The sequence below is a fragment of the Myotis myotis genome, unplaced genomic scaffold (assembly GCF_014108235.1).
Source record: "Myotis myotis isolate mMyoMyo1 unplaced genomic scaffold, mMyoMyo1.p scaffold_m19_p_1, whole genome shotgun sequence".
NCBI lineage: Eukaryota > Metazoa > Chordata > Mammalia > Chiroptera > Vespertilionidae > Myotis > Myotis myotis.
Genome location: NW_023416313.1, coordinates 40,354,005 through 40,374,616, shown reverse-complemented (window position 1 = coordinate 40,374,616; position 20,612 = coordinate 40,354,005).

Sequence of the window (20,612 nt, the reverse complement as noted above, 5' to 3'; positions counted from 1 at the left end):
CACCTGCTCCACCATCCCGCCACAGCTGCTGCCCACCATAATTCGCACTCTGCTGCCTGCTGCCGACACCCACCATGTTCCATGCATGCCCCCTAGTGGTCAGCGCACATCATAGCTATTGGTTATTCTTTTGTTCTGCCATTCGGTCTATTTGAATATTAGGGTTTTATATATAGAGAATATATATCTATTATTGAAATGTCAAACAGAATATTTTCACTGCCTTTTTTAATTTTTTTGTCAAGGATAAACCTACATTGACACAATGTAATCAACCAAAGTCCTTAGTTTACATTAGGGCTCACTCTTGGTTTTATACTTTCTATGGGTTTGGAAAAATATACAATTACTAGGGGCCCAGTGCATGAATTCATGTACCTTGAGAGGAACTGTAGGCCGCAAGGCTGCAGTGGGCACAGAAGCAGGCCTTGGCCCATCATCCTCCATGCCCCTGCCTGGCCCCTCCCACCACAGCCCCTGGTCCCCTGTCTGCTGGCAGCCCTGCTCCCGCCGCCGCCGCTCCCACATGCTGAAGATGCCAGCCCTGCTCTCACCTGCAGAAGGTACAGAGCAACTGGGGCTGGTGCCAGCAGCAGGTGTGAGTGGGGCTGGTGCCATCAGTGGGTGCAAGCAGCAGTTGCTGCCCAGATCTCCCCTCAGGAGCAGGGGGAGGTGGAGAAGCCCTCAGGGGCGATCAGGGCTGGCAGCTGCCATTCACACCCACTGAGCGATCAGGGCAGGTGTGAGTGGGGCCAGCGCTGGCAGCAGTGTGAGTGCCCAGTGGGACTGCGGCACACGGGAGCAAATAATTTTTAGTAACCACCAGAGGCTCACCTTGATGACAGCGACCGGCGCCCCACCTTGGTCTGGCGCCTTCACTCACCTGCTGCATTATCTCGGCCGCAGCCATGTTCCGCGCTCTGCTGCTTGCTGCTGACTCCCACCATGTTTCACACGCGCCCCCTGGTGGTCAATGCATGTCATAGTACCAGTTGTTTGGTTGTTCCGCCATTTGGTCTATTTGCATATTAGGGTTTTATATGTATAGAATATATGTCTGTCATTAAAATATCAAACAGAATATTTTCACTGCCTTAGACATCTTGTGTTCTGCCTATTTTCTCCCTCATCTTTACCCCAACCTTGTTAACAGCTGGTCTTTTTACTGTTTGCATAGTTTTGGCTTTTCAGCTGTCATGTAGATGGAATCATGTTATAGGTAGCCTTTTCGGATTGCCTTCTTTCATTTAGTCATATGCATAAAAAAGTCTCCTGTGTCTTTTCGTGGTTTGATTGTTCATTACATTTTTTTGTTTAGCATTCAATAAAAATTCTATTGTCTTTATGACCACAATTTATCCATTTACCTACATCTTGACAGCTTCAAACGTTGGGCAATGATGAATAGAGCTGCTAAAAACCTTCAGTTATAGGGTTTTGTGTGGACATAACTTTTCACTCTTTTGGGTAAATACCAAGGAGTGTGATTGCTGGATCATATGGTAAGAATATATTTAACTTTGTAAGATACTGCCAAACTATGGCTTACATATTTTGCATACCCACCAGCAATGCATAGAGTTCCTGTTGCTCTTTATCCTGGACAGCGTGTAATGTTGCTAGTGTTCCAGGTTTGCACCATGCTAACAGGTGGGGAGTGGTATCTCATTTTAATTTGCATTTCCCTGATAACATATGATGCGGAGCATTTTTTTCATATGCTTACTTGTCTTCTGTTTGTCTTCTTTGGTGTGATGTCTGTTAAGGTCTTTAGCCCATTTTTCAATTGGGTTTTTTGTTTTCTTATTGTTTATTTTTAAGGGTTCTTTGTATATCTTGCATAATAGTCCTTTATCAACTGTTTCTTTTGCAAGTATTTTCTCCTAGTCTGTGGCTTGTATTTTCATTATTGCCTTTGCAGAGCAGAAGTTTTGAATTTTAATGAAGTCCAACTTATCTGTTGTTTCATTCATGGGTGTATCTTTGATGATGTGCCTAAAAAGGCATTGCCACTCTCTTAACTTTTTAATGTCCCTGTCTCTATAAGTAGAACAGAAGTTAAAATATAGTCCTTTCCTAGTCATTAATTCAGACATTTATTGTTTATTCAGTCACCATTCAACATGCTTAAAGCACTGGAAAGAACAGGGGATAGAGATCCTATATAATAAAAAAGAAACATGTAAATTGACCATCCCTCCACTACGCTCACCAGCCAATCAGGAGAGTATGCAAATTAACCCAACAAGGATGGCAGATTAATTTGGATATGCAGGTGCCGAGCAGCCTGGGTCCTGGGAATATCCTTGAGACCCAGGCTGCTCCTAGCCTGTAGGCCTGCACATAGGCCCTGAGCAGCTGGGGTCCCAGAACGCCCCCGACCACTCTGGGCCTACGGGCACAGGCGCCAAACGGATGTTCCCAACCCGTGGCCACTTGTGCATGCGCCTGTGCCAAGCAGCATCCCGGATCCACGCCCCCCAGCCCGGTGTCCATCACGGGGAGAAAAGGCCAGGCCAGGCCTCTCCACAATCCCAGGTGAAGAAACCGCTCTGTTGACCAGCATGCACTATGGACCTATTCAGATGGGTGGCATGGAGTCCGGGGCCTCTAGCCTGCAGCCACAGGAAGTCTCCCTCTCCCCAGAGTTAGGAGCATCAGCCCAGGTACACCCAGCAGCCAGGTCCTGACTGCGGGGGTGAGTTCCTGCAGGCTGGGATTTGATCCTTAGGCATTAGCAGTAGGAGACCAGTGCCTTTGTTATTGCTGTGTGTCCAGGTTTTAATTGGACAAATGCCCAGTGGTCCTGGGTGCCAGCTTAGCAAAATCTTTTAGGAGGATAATTCTGTCTGGGTTTCCTCAAATTCTCTCAGCCACTACTCACCCTTCTGTAAAGGCACAGAACAAGTGAGGCCCCTTAAATAAAAATCAGAGGTCTCCAGCAATGGTGGGCCTCTCTCATCAGAGTCATTTGGACTGGTTGGCATTTGAGTATTTATCTAGGCACCATGACAGGGAACACACAAACTCAAGTCATGATCTCTGCCCTTAAATCATTCACAATCTTATTAGAGCGAATGGATGATAAAAGTGCAGTAATGACATCAGAATGTAAGGCAACAATACAGAGAGGAACAGAGGCAATTGCTAGGATGATTTTCCAACAATCAGTACAAAGAGTATGTGCTGTGAATTAAATAAAAAAATGTGTGGAAGTAGCTGCTTCATGAGTATGGGGTCCCTTCCTATTTTAAAGGAAACTGAGTACCATGTGAGCTGTGTAAAATGCTATGATATCTGAGGCACAGGACATGGGAGGCCCTAAGTGTACTATGCTTTGATATTTGAGTCATTCTTTATTGTTCAGTGTGATTTATTTCTGCATGCCTCAGTTTTGTAATAGTTAAATTACTAGAAGAATACATCTCACTATAAAATATTACTAGAAGATCAAATGATCAGGTGACATTTATTGTTATTTTCTATAAATGAACACAATCTCTGGGATACTAAAGTGATAGGTATTATAGAAATATTCAGATAGGGAGACCTGCAGGTTTGATTACAAGTGAGGCTTACTATCACAACCCAAATTTATTGCTTAAAAAATAAAAGCAGGGAGACAACTAGAAACTGAACCAAATATAAGCCCTTGAAGGGCAAATGTAAACTGGATAAGCTTTGCTATTACAAGAGCAAGAAGAAAAAAATTCAGATGCAAGAATGAGAAGCAAATTGCATCCACTCTAAGTTGCTGTTAAAGAAAAAGAATGATGTACTATGAAAATACTTAATATAGATTGGAAAGAGATTTGTTCAAAGAGGATTTCCTAGAGTAGGTGGTATTTCAGTTAATTTTTTTTAAATGTGAAGAGGTCAGCTAGATAAGAAAAAGGTGTAGGGGTCCTGAATTGCAGAGGGTGCAGGCGAGGCTGAGGGACACCCCACCCCCGTGCACTAATTTTGTGCACCGGGCCTCTAGTATTTATATATCAAGGGTTTGCTTGATTTGGGTTTCAGATTCAGAGGTGAATTAAAGACCTTTCTCAAATTTGTTCTAAAACATCTTAACATTTAGGCCAGCGGTTCTCAACCTGTGGGTCGCGATCCCTTTGGCAGTTGAACAACCCTTTCACAGGGGTTGCCTAAGACCATCCTGCATATCAGATATTTACATTACGATTCACAACAGTAGCAACATTACAGTTATGAAGTAGCAACGAAAATAATTTTCTGGTTTGGTCACAACATGAGGAACTGTATTTAAAGGGCCAGAAGGTTGAGAACCACTGATTTAGGCCATCATGGTCTAGGACAATTAGATACTTTTGTACTTTATTTGATAGATGGAAACAAAAATTTAGTATATGTCCTGAAACAAAGTGTCTCTTCTCTTCTTAGTGATTCTCATTGAATGGCATGCCTATGACCTGTAGGAAAAAAAATGTAATTTCCCAGGAGTCATTTGTATTTCTAGTAGCAAATTTGTCCTTCTACAATTGGGAAAAAATAAGGTAGACTCGTTATTGTTACTCTGGGAGAAAAATAACCCTTTTTAAGGACCTTGAATAAAAGTTGCAAAAGTAACCTGGAATTGAAAATAATTGTCTTTATTAATTGCTAGGGTTTTTAAAAGCCTAATAAGGCAGATATGATTGCTCTTTCAATACATATATGGAAAGGAAATTTCACATGTTGTAGTATTTTTAGCCACAAATCATTTGCTCTTTAACCCCTAATAAAAGTTCACCAGGAAAAAAATAGGTTATATTAAAGACAGAAATAACATTTAAAAATATATATATTTTTATCGATTTCAGAGAGGAAGGAAGAGGGGGAGAGAGATAAAACATCAATGATGAAAGAGAATCATTAATGGGCTGCCTCCTGCACATCCTTGCTGGGAATTGAGCCCACAACCAGTGCATGTGCCTTTGACTGGAAAAGAACCTGGGACCCTTCAGTCTGCAGGCCGATGCTGTACCCACTGAGCCAAACAAGCTAGGGTGGAATAACATTTTAAAAAAACAATTTCGCAGGAAGAAAGGATACCTTTGATAACAGTTTGTCTATTATGCCATGTGTTTTTCTTAGTTTCTATCTTTCAGTCACATTCAATCAGTGTAAAGCCATATTCCTGGGTCATATTTTAATAAGCATTGAGTAGGACTTCACCGAAGTCATATATATATATATATATATATATATATATATATATATATATAGCTATCATTTTACTAAGGAATCAGTACATGCAATTTCTCAGTTTCCTTTTTCTGTACCTCACTATCATGAAGATAAAAATAACCCTATGAGATGTTTTTCTGCTCTCCCAGAGTAACTGACTACTTGGGAAATTACCATGGAGGCAGCTGTGATCTGTTGCTGGCCTGCATTTGTCTTAAGGCTCTACTAAATGCTGTATTCAATGCCCCAAAGAAGATTTAATTTCATAACCCAAAAATGAAAGCTTTTTTTATACTAAAAATTCTGTAGGGCAGTAAGGAAATCCATTCATTTATTCAGCAAATAATGAATCTCCTTCAGGTGCTGGAATGTAAGAGTAAATAAAACAGGCTTTATGCTCTCATGGAGAAGGTAGACTTTTTTTGTAGGAAACAGACAACAATAATAAATAAATAAATACACCTTGCTGTTTCTGCAGAGAGCTCAAGGAAGTGACAAGCAAGTCATCTGGGGTATAGAATACAGATGCTACAATGGGATTGAGTTGTGAGTATATTTAGAATACTTACAGAATTTCAATGATTACAGTGTGGCTAGAGCAGAATATACTATTATAGAGGACTGGTAAGAAGTGAAATCAGAAAGGTAATCAGGGGTAAAATCATTTATTATTTCTTAAGGCTGCCATTCAAAGTTTTGGTTTGAGGTTACAAAATAGAACAAAAATAAAATTCCCTAAAGATAGTTCTGATCTTTTCATGAGATTATTATTACTTTTTAAATTCTTTTTTTTAAAAAATATATTTTATTGATTTTTCACAGAGAGGAAGGGAGAGAGATAGAAAGTTAGAAACATCAATGAGAGAGAAACATCGATTAACTGCCTCCTGCACATCTCCCACTGGGGATGTGCCCGCAACCCAGGTACATGCCCTTGACCGGAATCGAGCCTGGGACCTTTCAGTCCGCAGGCCGACGCTCTATCGACTGAGCCAAACCGGTTTCGGCAAATTAAATTATTGTGCTTTATTTCTTTTCTGGATCTTATTCCATAAAGCCTCTTCAAATCCCCTCAAATGCCCCCAAATGCCATGCTCTATTTAGGTCATATTTCCCTCCAGAATGGTGGTCATAAAAACTATTTTTTTCTTCAAGATTAACCTTTCGTTGTTTCCATAAATCTCCTTCCTCCTCCCAAGCTTTCACAACATTTACCTCCCAAAGCAAGAATGCGAAATAAAACAAATCAATTAAAACAGGTCTATGAGGGGGCAGTATTTTGTGGTTTAGAATATAAGATTCTTTGTATATTTTTAACCTTCTCTCTTGCCCCATTTTCTTAGGAAACTTTTCTTAACTTTCTGGTAGTTTGGTTGTTCTATGGGGCTTACGTGTTTTTGTCTTTAGCCATTAATAACGCTGGAAATGAAATGAAATACTTACAGAACTGCTAGCAGTTCTTAGCTCAACACTTAAGTTCTGTGACTGATAAAAATCTTAAATGGGCCTAGCCAGAGTGGCTCAATGGTTGAGCATTGACCTATGAGCCAAGAGGTCAAAGTTCAATTCTCAGTCAGGGGTCAGGGCTATACCCAGGTTGCAGGCTAGTGTGGAGCATGCAGGAGGCAGCTGATCAGTGATTCTCTCTCAACGTTGATGCTTCTGTCTCTCTCTTCCTCTCTCTTCTCTCTGAAATCAATAAAAGTATATTTTTAAAAATATTAAATGGTTAAAGATTTCATTAAGCTTTATTGATTCCATTGATCTTTTTTTTGTTTGTTTCCAATAAATCTGAAAATTTTAATTTAAATTTTTTTGAATTGTATATTCTTTTAAAATTTTATTTATTGTCTAAAGTTTTACATATGTTTCCTTTTCCCCCAATTGATCGCCACCCCCCCCCCCCAGCCATTCCGACCCCGGGAAAGCCCCCACTGCCCCAGTGACTGTGTCCATTGGTTATGCAAATATGCATGCATACAAGTCCTCTGGTTACTCTCTAACTACTCCTCTCCCCTGCCATTTGTCTCTGGATGTATTCTTTTTTTTTAAAAAAAATATATTTTATTGATTTTTTACAGAGAGGAAGGGAGAGAGATAGAGAGCTAGAAACATCGTTGGGAGAGAAACATCAATCAGCCGCCTCCTGTACATCTCCCACTGGGGATGTGCCTGCAACCCAGGCATGTGCCCTTGACCAGAATCGAACCGGGACCCTTCAGTCCACAGGCCGACGCTCCATCCACTGAGCCAAACCGGTTTTGCCTAGATGTATTCTTGTTTATCAAATTATGTTGATCATTATATCCCACATATGAGTGAAATCATGTGATATTTATTTTTCTCTGACTGGCTTATTTGGCTTAGCATAATGCTCTCCAGTTCCATCCATGCTGTTGCAAATGGTAAGAGTTCCTTCTTTTTTACTGCAGCGTAGTATTCCATTGTGTAGATGTACCACAGTTTTTTAATCCACTCATCTGCTGATGGGCACTTAGCTAGTTTCCAAATCTTAGCTATGGTGAATTGTGCTGCTATGAACATAGGGGTGCATATATCCTTTCTGGTTGGTGTTTCTGATTTCTTGGGATATATTCCTAGAAGTGGGATTAGTCAAATGGGAGTTCCATTTTTAACTTTTTGAGGAAATTCTATACTGTTCTCCACAGTGGCTGCACCAGTCTGCATTCCCACCAGCAGTGCATGAGGGTTCCTTTTTCTCCACATCCTCGCCAGCACTTGTTTGTTGATTACAAAAAAAATGAAACTAGACCACCAACTTACACCATACACAAAAACAAACTCAAAATGGCTAAAGGACTTAAGTGTAAGACAGGAAACCATAAAAATCCTACAAGAGTCCATAACCACAAAATTGCAGACATATGTCATAGCAATATCTTTACCAACACAGCTCCTAGGGCAATGGAGACTAAGGAGAAAATAAACAAATGGGACTACATTAAAATAAAAAGCTTCTGCACAGCAAAAGAAACCATCAACAAAACAACAAGAGAGCCCACTGCATGGGAGCCCATATTTGCCAATGCTATTTCAGATAAGGGTTTAATCTCCAAAATTTACAGGGAATTCATACAACTTAACAAAAGGAAGATAAATGATCCAATCAGAAAATGGGCAAAGGACCTAAATAGACACTTTTCAAATGAGGACATACAGTACAGAAGTCTGAGAGACATATGAAAACATGCTCAAAGTCACTAATCATCTGAGAGATGCAAATCAAAATAACAATGAGATACCATCTCACACCTGTCAGAATGGCTATCATCAACAAATCAACAAATGATTCCATTGATGTTAATCTACATTAGATAGAATTGACCTATGAATACATTCCACCACTTCTATGCCTTCTTTTCTAGGTCTACATTACACAGTGGAAGTAGATGGATATATATTTCTGTTTATCTTCTAAAATATCATCACCTGTCAAAATATTTGTTCAATAATAAAATGCTAGAATAACATTCTCTGAAATTGCAAGAGACAAGGTTTCATGAATAAATAGCAGCTAGCATATTTACCTTGTCTGGAAAAGAAGTAACAGAAGCGCTTTGTGTCAATCAATATGAAAATGTAATTTAATCCAATGAGACAAAAATCAATTTTCCTTTCTCAAAGTTTCAAAGTAGTTAAATATCACCTGTTCTGCTTAATTAGTTTTTGATATTTGTACAAACTCACCTTTAAACTTCATAACAATACAGTTTTTGTTTGAGCTTCAGATTTCTTTTCTCTGCCTAATTGCATTCTGTTTTAGCTGCCCATAGAGAAAAAGGGGAAGCCTTTTCTGCTGAGAAGCCATGCTATGTTAGCAATAGTGCATAGTATTTTCAGGCTCCAATGATTAGAACAGCCTTTTCTGTTGCTGGGCTGAACTCAGATAAATAAAGCTTTGTCTGTAGACTTACCACAAATCCACCATCGGTTTTGAAAAAAAGGTATATTTGAAAGATATATTATTGGTGATGTTTATTAAAACAGAAAAAGGCATATTTGAGTAATATAAGAATTCAAAACCTGATTTGAAATGCCCTGGCCAAAGAGCATATATGTAATGAGTTAGAATTTAGAAAGGAGACAGGTTGAATGGACATATCCAAAAGTACAGATAAATCACATGATTTGGTACTTCCAGGGCAAAATAACTCAAGTTTAGGAAGAATGAATAGTAAGGCCCATAATTATTGTATTATGGAGAGGTACAACCCAGATTTCCCTTCCAGGAAGAAAGCACTGCCTATCAGCCTTCAGCCATTAGAGCTTTCAGAATGATCTCACCTGCAGAGAGCACTTTGCTCAAGGTCACGCCCTTTCTGGGTAGTGGAAGTAAGAGAACACAAGGGTGGGGAAGGTACAACACAGTACAGCTTAGAGATGAACCATTTCCACTCCAGAGCTCCTGAGGGTTGGGCAGAAGTTGTTGGACCTGCCTTGCACCCTTTTCTCCCCCCCCGCATCCCGCCTCGCCCCCGCCCCATCAGTGTTGATAGCAAGGGTTTGCTGCTAATAAACATCCTGCCTCACATTTGGCTTCTCTCTGAATATGATTTATGACAGCACTATTGCCCACTTACAGAAAAATAAAAACATATGTGTTAAGAAAATGAGCTTTTGCCCAGCCATAGTGGGTCAGTGGTTGAGGATCAACCTATGAACCAGGAGATCATGGGTGATTCCCAGTCAGGGCACATGCCAGAGTTGTGAGCTCAATCTCCAGTAGGGGTCATGCGGGAGGCAACCAATCAATAAATATCTCTCATCATTGATACTTCTCACTTTCCCTCTCCCTTTCTCTCTGAAATCAATAAAAATATATTTTAAAAAATAAAATTATTTTTTGTTAGTCTTATTTTATTCAAGAAATAGTTTGGCCTCCCGATCATAATGGATCCTTGATCAATTTTTCACTCTCAGTTTCCTCTTCCAAAAAATGGGAATAAGAGGAAACCAAAAATACCAATGCTTTGTGGATATGATGAAATTGAATAATGTGCATATAATTTTTATATATCTGACACATAGTAAACACTTAATACATATTAGTTATATTTTTAATAAAAACAGAGAGAGTGAAATATAAGCCTCATTAATTTTAATCCTACATGGTTTAAAAATGTGAAGTTTGTGATATAAAAACCATATAAGTCAATTATTGAACCATAATCTTACTTCTATTCTAAAAAAGAAAAAAGAAAATGATACTAGTAAGTGTTCCATCCAACAGAAATGGAATTATGAACAAGGGAATTTTTTTTTTCATGACAAAAAATGTGTGTTGGGGAGGGAAGTTAATCTTATTCTATATGCTGATTTATGTCAATCTTCGTTACTGCTGTCCCTTCTAAATTTCCATCAAAGCAACTGAATCAAAAATACAAATTGGGGGGAGAGAAATCTTCAGATGCAGCAGAAACCAGCAAGGATACTCTGACACTCATCCACTCATTTTCTGACTTTATTTTGTGCTGCACCTAAGAGGCTGTATCGTAAGGACAACATGGTAAAGATTCCATGACCAGGTGGCTTCCTGGAAGTGAAGGCAGTGAGGAGTACCTATAGAATATTGCAGACAGGGAGAGGAAAGAGAGACTTACTTAAATGTTTGCTTATTTTTACACTTTTTGGCTCCCTTCCTGTTTCTGCCCATCATCTCAGCAATAGCTGTGTCACTCCTAGACTACCACCTGCCTCCAGAGTTGTAGTTCTTAGTGTTCTCAGGTGACCCTGGTTCTTCCCTGTGTCCATTCATCTCTGGGGTAGTTTTGGGTTTTCTGCTATTGCTAATTACTGATTACCTCACAATCCCTTGCTTATTTCCTTAAGCCCACCTTTGCCCATGAAAGTAATGCCTCTATTGGAGTGCATTTGTTTGACTCATCTAGGGTGTATTCTGGTTTCTCATGGGGCCCAAACCAATAGCATACTATCCTTTATATATCCTATATAATAAAAGGTTAATATGCAAATTGCCCTCTCGGGAGTTCCACTGGGAGACCAGGAATTCGATTGCTCGCTATGACATGCTCTGACCATCAGGGGCGACGCGGAACCTGGTGGTCAACCAGCTGCAGTGGCGGGGTTCTGAGGGAGTGAGGTGGGGAGGCAGGGAACCTGATCAGCCCTGATTCTAGGGACCCTACCTGTGCACAAATTTTGTGCACTGAGCCTCTAGTATATATCTATCTATCTATATTTATAGATAGATAGATAGATAGATAGATAGATAGATAGATAGATAGATAGATAGATGATAGAGATAGAGATAGAGAAAGAGAAAGAGATAGAGATATATAGATAGATATATATAGATATGAATAATTTTTTTACTTTTTAGGGCTATACTATAAGCACTTCAAGTATGGTAATTAGACTAATATTAAATTTTTTCTTCCACTCTTTGAACCTACCATGACGCTCATACATATACTCAGTAAATAACTGTATATTAAAAAAATACTTTCTCTTACTACATTTTGGTATAATATTTTTTATATAGGAATAATACAGGAGTGGGCAAAAGTAGATTAAATTGCCAGCCATCATTACATAAAAGATAAACCATAAATAAGGATACAAAATAGTAACAATTATAATAAGACAAATAATACAATGATAAATAAATAATCATACAAAAATAAACTATGCTTTGTGTACTAACACTGTAAACCTACTTTTGCCTACCCCTATATTATGAGCTGTGTTATAGAAATTTAGCTCTCTGCGGCATGTCTCTCAAACTAATGCTCATCTCTAAGGAGACTATTTTAGGCTAAGAAAACGTTATATAGCAACAAACCTGTCTCCAAAAGTAATAATCTACTCATTTATATTTTAATTGCATCTCTCTGAGAGAGAAATGCTCATACCCTTAGAATGAAGAACATTAAGTTTCACTGAATATAAAAGTAATTTTATTGAAATATGAAGTAATTAGGATACTCTGATCATATGTCTTCTGATCAATACAGAACTACCTATTTCACGTTGTATAAACATTGCCTAGTGGAAAAATTAACTTAGAATGATGACATTTATAGTACTGTTGATTCCTTATTAATTTTTCCTTCAAGTAATAAAAATACATTTTAAAAAATCTCTGCTATATTAGAGATACTTTCTGGGTATTTACCTGTATAATTTTTTCATTTGTATGAAATACCTCAAGGGAATCTCTGTATGTGATTATAATTCTTTATAAGAGATTCCCCGACTCTCTGGTTTCATGAAGACGAGTGAGGACAGTTTGAGTTTGGCTCTAGCTGAGGTCAGCAGAGGCCATCTTTTTCATGGTGGAGCCAGAGATCAGAGCAGAGAGCTGAGGGTGAGTGCTGATGGAAAATCTTAGGATACCAGGGGCCAGAGAAGTGGTGAAAGGCAAAAATAGAAACAATTGAGGCCAGCAGTTATCCAGCCAGAAGCCAAGTTTGCTTTCTGAGATCATATCAGACTTCTTTGGAGAATTCCAGTTACATAATGAGTCAGAATCAGACTAAGAAGCCGAATCAGAAATTGCGTTGGCCGTGGTGGCTTTGTAATACGTCAGATTGGCTATGCGGATCTACATTTCCCAGATTTCCACTCTCTGAATGTTTCCATTTAAGGGGCCACAGAACAGGTTCTTGTGTGAGATCCAGAGGGTGAGATGAAGCAGCAGCCATGAAGCGGTTCACACTCCTGTCACTCATCTGCCCGCTCATCTCACAATTCTCCTTGGCAGGTGATAGTAGAGCTCAGATGTCATTTGATCTTTGCTTTAACCACACACTGATGAGAACTTAAAATAGTTTAAATATTGATATATTTAATTAAATATTATTCTGACCTAGTTGTTTAATCTCCTGCTATATAATTAAATATTATTCTGACCTAGTTATTTAATCTCCTGCTATATAATTAAATATTATTCTGACCTAGTTGCCCAAAAATTAAGGATTACAATATAGGCTTTGATATCTTTTTTTAGTAAACTCAAAATTTTCCTCCAAGTATAGAGAATTTATGGACATCATCTGTGAGGGAACTTCTTAAATGGTGGCCACACACACACACACAAAAAAAAAAAAAAAAAAGAAAAAAAAAGAAAAAATGAGCTTGTGCTTCAATTTTCTATGATGTGCATCAAATATTTTACATCAAGTAAGTACTCGGATAATAATAGATGTTCCCTTCAAGAAACAGAAACACACTTCTGAATTTCAAACTGAGAAACCTCCGGCATTTACTTCATCATCTGAAAATGAAAATTACTGCAAAAAACAGTAACTGTTCTACTTTGAAAAAAATGATAAGTGGTAAACTATGGCATATATGACTCAGAGAGAATTATGAATTTAAGAAGTAGCACAATTTTGTAGTTTATTTTACAGATCATTTAAAATACGCACAATAAAGTTTCTGCTACATTCTGTTTAGCTTTTCATATTCTTTTTTATTTAAATTTGTTCTTCATACCAAAGAGGAGACATTTTTCTTTACCTTTGCCTCCAATCAATGAAAACCATGATTACCTTTCTTCTCATGATTACCTAAATATTGCATAAATCATCCTTACCTAGTAAATATTAGTGAAGATCTATTCAATGACAACATCAGAGTTTAAAAAAAGAGATAATCTTTACATACAATATAAAATAACTTCAAGAAGCCCTGGTCCATGTTATTCAGTGGTTAGAGCATCAGCCCTAGAACTAAAGGACCATGGGTTTAATTCCCAGTCAAGGACAGGTACCTGGGTTGCAGGTTTGAGACACATTTTTCTCTCCCTCCATCTCTCTCTCTCTCTCTCTCTCTCTCTCTCTCTCTCTCTCTCTCTCTCTCTCTCTCTCCCCTCCCTTGCACTCTCTCTAAAAATCAATTGAAAAAATATCCTTGGGTGAAGATTAACAACAACAACAAAATAACTACAAGAAAATGTGTTACCGCATACATTTCTATTAACACTAATAAAATAAGATTTGAAAGATTAAAACTCAGAGACTAAGAAGCAGACTAAGTCATTGCATTGGCTGTGGTGGCTTTGTGATATGTCGTTGTGGTTTTGCTGATCTACATTTCCCAGATTTCCACTCAGAGTGGTTCAGTTGAAGATGGACCACAGAACAAGTTCTTGTGTGAGATCTGGAGAGCTGAGAGATGAAGCGGCAGCCATGCTGCGGTTCACACGTGCTGCCACTTATCTGCCAGCTCATCTCCTGAGCATGAGGTTACAGCCAGGACCACAACTGTCCCACGGTTCCCTGGATCCTCCTCGACTTTGTCAGCTTTTGGGCCAGGCATTGAGCTCCATGGGAACGGGGAATGGCTTCTGCTGGACAGCCATACCGTCAATGTCAGAGGCAGCAGAAGCCGACATAGAGTTCAGTCCAACCTTATGGAGTCCTGCTTGTCTTTGTTTTCTACCACTTCATAGACATGTTCTCCTCCTCACTTCCTGCCCTGCACACCCCAGGCTCCAGCATCAGACATGGGCACAGCTCCTCACAGAGAATGCCCAAGCAGCTCCTGCCTTGGGTAAGGTCGCGTTCCTGTGACCAATTCCTCCTAGTGGTTCAGCTCCTCTGATTGAACCGGGTACACTGGCTCCTAAGAAGAGCCTTCCCCATGTCTACCTACTTTAAAGAATCAGTGGTAAAACATTTAAAATCTGTAATTTCAAATCAAATTATTCAAAATAATTTAATATTAATTACATGTATTAGAATGCATTTACTTGATAATGGATTAGAATTTATAGATGAACAAATGATAATACGTACGGTAAGTCTGGTGTCACGAGTAGAAGTGCATGAAAATAGGTATGTTTGCAATATGCTTATTTAAGGATCCAATTTTCACCTGAAATGTGTCATTTGTTTTTGCGTTATTTGATGATAAGCTCTGGAATTATATTTTCTTGATTTTAAAGGGCCTTTAAAGTCCTTTGAATTATAGGTACACATTTTCTTTACTGAAGGCTCTGAGTATATAATTTATGAACTGAGTCAAACACAAAAGTGACATAAATTTGTTTTAGAGGAATATGTATCGGATAAATTATGCTAAAAGGTACAGTCATACACAGAAATTATTTTGATAAAGTTTTGTTTTTATTTCCTCATGAAATATTAAATCTATAATTTTTAAATATATATATTTTTATTGATTTCAGAGAGGGAGGGAGAGGGAGAGAGAGATAGAAACATCAATAATGAGAGGGAACCGCTGACCAGCTGCCTCCTGTACGCCCCCTACAGGGGACCAAGCCAACATCCCAGGCATGTCCCCTGACTGGGAATTGAACCTTGATCTCCTGGTTCATGGGTAGACAGACACTCAACAACTAAACCATACTGGCCAGGTTAAATCTATAATTTATGTAAGCTATTATCAAGCCTAAATGTGAGAAACCTAAAGAGAATCAGATATCTCTTTTTGACCCATTTTAAAGAATGTAGCTTATCTATAATTAGTGGGTTGAGCTACATGAGTGAATTTGAAAATCTATCAACTTAGTAGGAACATTTTAGAGAACAAAGTAGTTATAAAAACAAGTTTCATGAACTAGAAAGAATCAAATTTTTAAATTTTAGTTTAAACTTCAGGTTTCAAATGATAAATAGGTAATATGGGAGAAAAAATGGTTTTGTTAAGTTGTGATAGTGGTAATTGCTAAGAGAAACAAAATTATTTTTTCTGCATTCAATATTTATATTAGAATCATTGACTAGCTGCCCTGGCCAAGCGGCTTGGTTGATTGGGGTGTCCCCCATGCACCAAAGGGTTTAATGCCTGGTCAGGGCACCTACCTAGGTTGCCAGTTTGATCCCTAATCAGTGTGTGTATGAGAGCAACCAATATCACACATCAATCTCTCTCTCTCTCTCTTTCCCTTTCTCTCTCTCTAAAAATCAATAAAAACATACCCTCAGGTGAGGATTAAAAAAGAATCATGGACTAGCAATGTAATCTATATATATAAAGCCAGCGACTGGAACACTGTAATGACCAGAACGACCAGATGCTATGACACCCACTGTGACCAGCAAACTAGCCCAATTTGGGGGTGGGGACAGCCAGCCAACATCCTGTAGCCTCTCCCCCCAGAAGGCCCTGCCCCCGATGGGCCCCCATCACCCCGATCAGCCCACAGTCCCTCCCCCTGAACAACCCTGCCCCTGACCACCCCCTGACCCCAATAGAGGGTGGGGCCAGCTGGCCAACCTCCCACAGCCCCTCCCTCCACCCGGCCCCACCATTGATGGGCCTCCACCATCCTAGTTGGCCCACAGCCCCTCTCCCCTGCTGGCCCAGCCCCTAATCACCCCCCTACCCCAATAGGGGCTAGGGCTTGCAGGCCAACCTCCTGCAGCCCCACCCCCCGGCCGGCCCCACCTCTGATGAGCCCCCACCACCTCTGATGGGCCCCCACCACCCCAGTTGGCCCACGGCCCCTCCCGCAGCCAGCACCACCCCTGATGGCCCCTCACAGACCAATCAGGGATGAGGCTGGCCAGCCAACCTCCCACCACCCCTCCCATGGCCCCTGACCCCCAATCACCCCCCCCCACCCCAATTGGGGGTGGGGCCTGCCAGCCAATTGCCCACAGCCCCTCCCCCCAGCTGACTCAGGCCTGATCAGCCCTGATTGGCATGTGCTGGCCAGCCAACCTCCCGCCATCTCCTCCTCCTGACAGGCCCAGCCCCGATCCACCCCTATTGGGTCCAGGACAGCAGGACCCCACCCGTGCAAAAATTCATGCACTGTGCCTCTAGTTGTACTATAAAATCAAAAGAAGAATTGGGAATAAGTTCAATAATATCACTATAAATACATCATCTATTTCCCAAATGTCCATCTTTGGTAAGGGCCATCCTAGCTTCTCTTAGTGTGGTCAGTTTCGAACTTTACCTCTGAAAAATTGTTATATCATCCATCCCTTACTAAAAAATATAAAAATAGTCTATTCCTAGTCACTTTCTTTAATTATTTCCACTCTCCTGTTTTATTGCTCAGACTAAGTACACAGAGTCAAGCTTTCTGTGATAACTTAAATTGAAGTTTTCAAAAAACACATTACGAACCATGTTTTTGTTAATAAACCCTTATTCTTAAATAATTGTCTGTGAGTAAAAGACTTCATCTTGCGAAAGAATTTTTGGACACTCAGGGTTCCCTTAGACTCTGAAATTCTAATTCATAAACTTAGAGGAACACTAAGTATAAAGCCACCACTGCGTACTGGAATTTTGTGGAAAGAATATGAATATGAGGAGCAGTTTAAAAAATTAAAGAGATAAAGGACAGGAGTGCGTCTTTTGCAATGAGTGTATTTTCATATGAAATATAAACAAAATATATTTTTAAATGTAATACATGGTGAAAACAGCCTACTAAATGTTCCAGTTCATAGAGAAGCAACCTATTTTAAGTAACTTTTTCATCTTTAGTTTTGGTCAATTTTCACTGCCTAAAAATGATAAGAAGTTTTTGCACAATGCCAATACTTGCTTTAGTATCAAGTTGTTCTCTTTTATATTATTCTCTTATCACTAGATGACAACTTAGAATGTTCCCACCTGAACTTAGAACTAAATGTCTTATAAGTGCTTAACCACTTTTATTATTTTCTCAACTCGGTTGTGTTCTGTATTCTAACTCACTTCTATTCCATTTTATGTTCAGATGTGACAAATTGCTCTGAGCAAATGTACATAATCTTAAGAATTATTAAAATATTTAATCAAATATCATTGAATAAAAAGGAAGATGTTAACAATATTTAATGTGACTAATTTCGGCAGATTTGTTTTAGTATGTACATGTAACACTGAGAGTCACATTTCCATATAAATGTTGAGTTGCTTCAGTGAATCATAACAATCACCTCTGTTGTCCCTGAATGCTGTTTAAGATGAATTATAATAAATACTCAAAATCACAACAAAAATCTTATCCAGAGATGCATCGGAAACCATGTCTGCATTTAGTGTAGTGCTATTTATTTATTCTGTAGCTTTTATGTTTCTTCCTGAATGAAGTCTTTGAGAACACAGATGTGAACCTCCAGGTGGTCCCTATTTCTGTCTTAAAAGACAGGGTATAATTGCCTTTCATGTTTCCCTCCCATCACCTCTTATTTTAGCATTTAATCCTTCACTCACTAAAATAACTGCTTGAAGATGGCATTTATTATTGGAAAGTTATAGATATGCTAAGTGGAGTGTGACAAATGAATTCTATAATTTGAAAAGCTACTAGCTATCAGGTGGTAAGCAATGACTCCTGCCAGTTTTATTGACTATTAAAGAGACATTTTGTAGGACATGCTGCTGCAGATACGCTGCTTCCAAGTTAAAGCTTGTGCTAAATTCACATTGGGTCTTTTGATATTATTATCATTCTCGAGTCAACTCTTAAATAGGTGAATAAATTAAAGGTTTTGTCTCCCTGGAAAGAACACATTTCCCATTGTTAAATTATATGCATCAATAACAAATTTGGGTATTTTAGAGATGCCAATTTTATTATATCTATCTCTCTATATATCTATATATATATATATATATTAATTGGAGAACATAAACATAAATGCGTTAAAGTTTATTTTTATAACTTGGTAAGCTTTTCTTTTTATTCACTTTGTAAGCAATGATCACCTCCAACTTTACTGATGAGTTTCTCTTTAAGGCAGTTTCCGTATTGCAATACAGTTATTGCATATAGTTATGTGGAGCCTCATGGCAAACCTTAATGAGTTCGATAATTTGAAGGTATGTGCTATATTATACAAAGGGCTTGAAATTAGAAATTTAAAAGAATTTCTTATTGACTAATTTTGTGTTCATCTCTCTCAAAGTCTCAAGTTCTCACAAATAAGTTGTATGGTTGGGTAAAGGTTGTGTTACATAAAATACCTGCTTTAATTGCTACTCTGTATAAAAACTCAATTTACTTTTATTACATGAATTTTACTTTCAGAAATATCTATCTAAATAAAAATAGGTGGAGTTTTAATTGGTCTTATATATATGGTTGATCTAATTACAGTGATGTCACTCCTAGAAAACATACATTTCATTTACTATATTAAACTGATTCTAAAACACATTTATAAATACATTTTGATATAAAGATGCATTTGAAATTGATGATGCCACAGTTTCATTGGGTTTTGAGGTCCATATTAGTAGTCTGTAGAATAATGGTGCAAAAGAATATTAGGTAAAATGAAATGAGTTCTAAATTTTTTTTCTTAACTTTCAGAATGCTTTATAATTGTGTTCCTATATTCTATATACTGTGTTCCCACTCATATAGGTATAATATTATTGTTACTACAAATAGAATCTGAAAATGTATGTTTGAGTGTGCACGTATGTGTTTGCATGCATGTGTGTACACCAGTGGATTCTCTTTAGTTGCTTTGAATCTAACAACATAAATCAGACACTTTAAAATGTTTTTTTTTTATTATTTTCTAACTTTTTTTCAAAAGGGCACAGTTTTTCAATTCTTTATGTGATATTTAAAAATATATTTTTATTGATTTCAGAGAGGAAGGGACAGGGAGTAAGAGATAGAAAATTAATGATGAGAGAGAATCACTGATTGGCTGCCTCCTGCACGCTCCACACTGGGAATCGAGCCAACATCCTGGGCATGTGCCCTGACCTGGAATCAAACTGTAATCGCCTTGTTCATAGGTCCATGCTCAACCACTAAGCCATGCCAATGGGGCTCTTTATATGATTTTTAATGATACTCTTAAAATATCTGTTATTTTCTTGCAGATATTTCAGAGGATAAAGGAGAAAATATACATGTTCAGATGTCATCTTGAACAAAGTGTTCAACAAGAGGAAGATACATAAACACTGCCATTTTCCCCCTTTCTTTCCAGCTGAGAGTTGTCCTTGCCACTCTGTAACAGTGAAATATATCTAATGTCTAATAAGAAGGCCTCATATTCAGAATCTCAAGACAGTACGACTAGCATGCTGCTATTCCACAATGGTAAGAGTCAAGTGCTTTCTTCTGGCAGTGTCTGCTCAGGTAAGGATCTTGTCCAAGTCTTTTTTGAGCACGCTATGCAACTGTGTTCCTACTTTTGTGTCCCAGTGCCAGCAGTCATCTCACAGTGTTATCACACAGAGATTAATGCAAGAATGTAATCACTCCATTCCTCTTGTTATGTCAGGAGGCAATGAAAAGGAAAAGCAGAGAGCCCCATGAGGACAAATTTGCATTTTCTTGCTGAGTAGGTTATGAAAGTAAGGCTCTTGAAACATTCTCCATTTGTGTCCCTATAAATTTGAAAGCAGTATAATAAACAAAAATATAAATAATGAACAATTATGTGGCAATTAAGAGAAACCCTAAGGCAGTGGTTCTCAACCTTGGCTGCACATTAGAATCACCT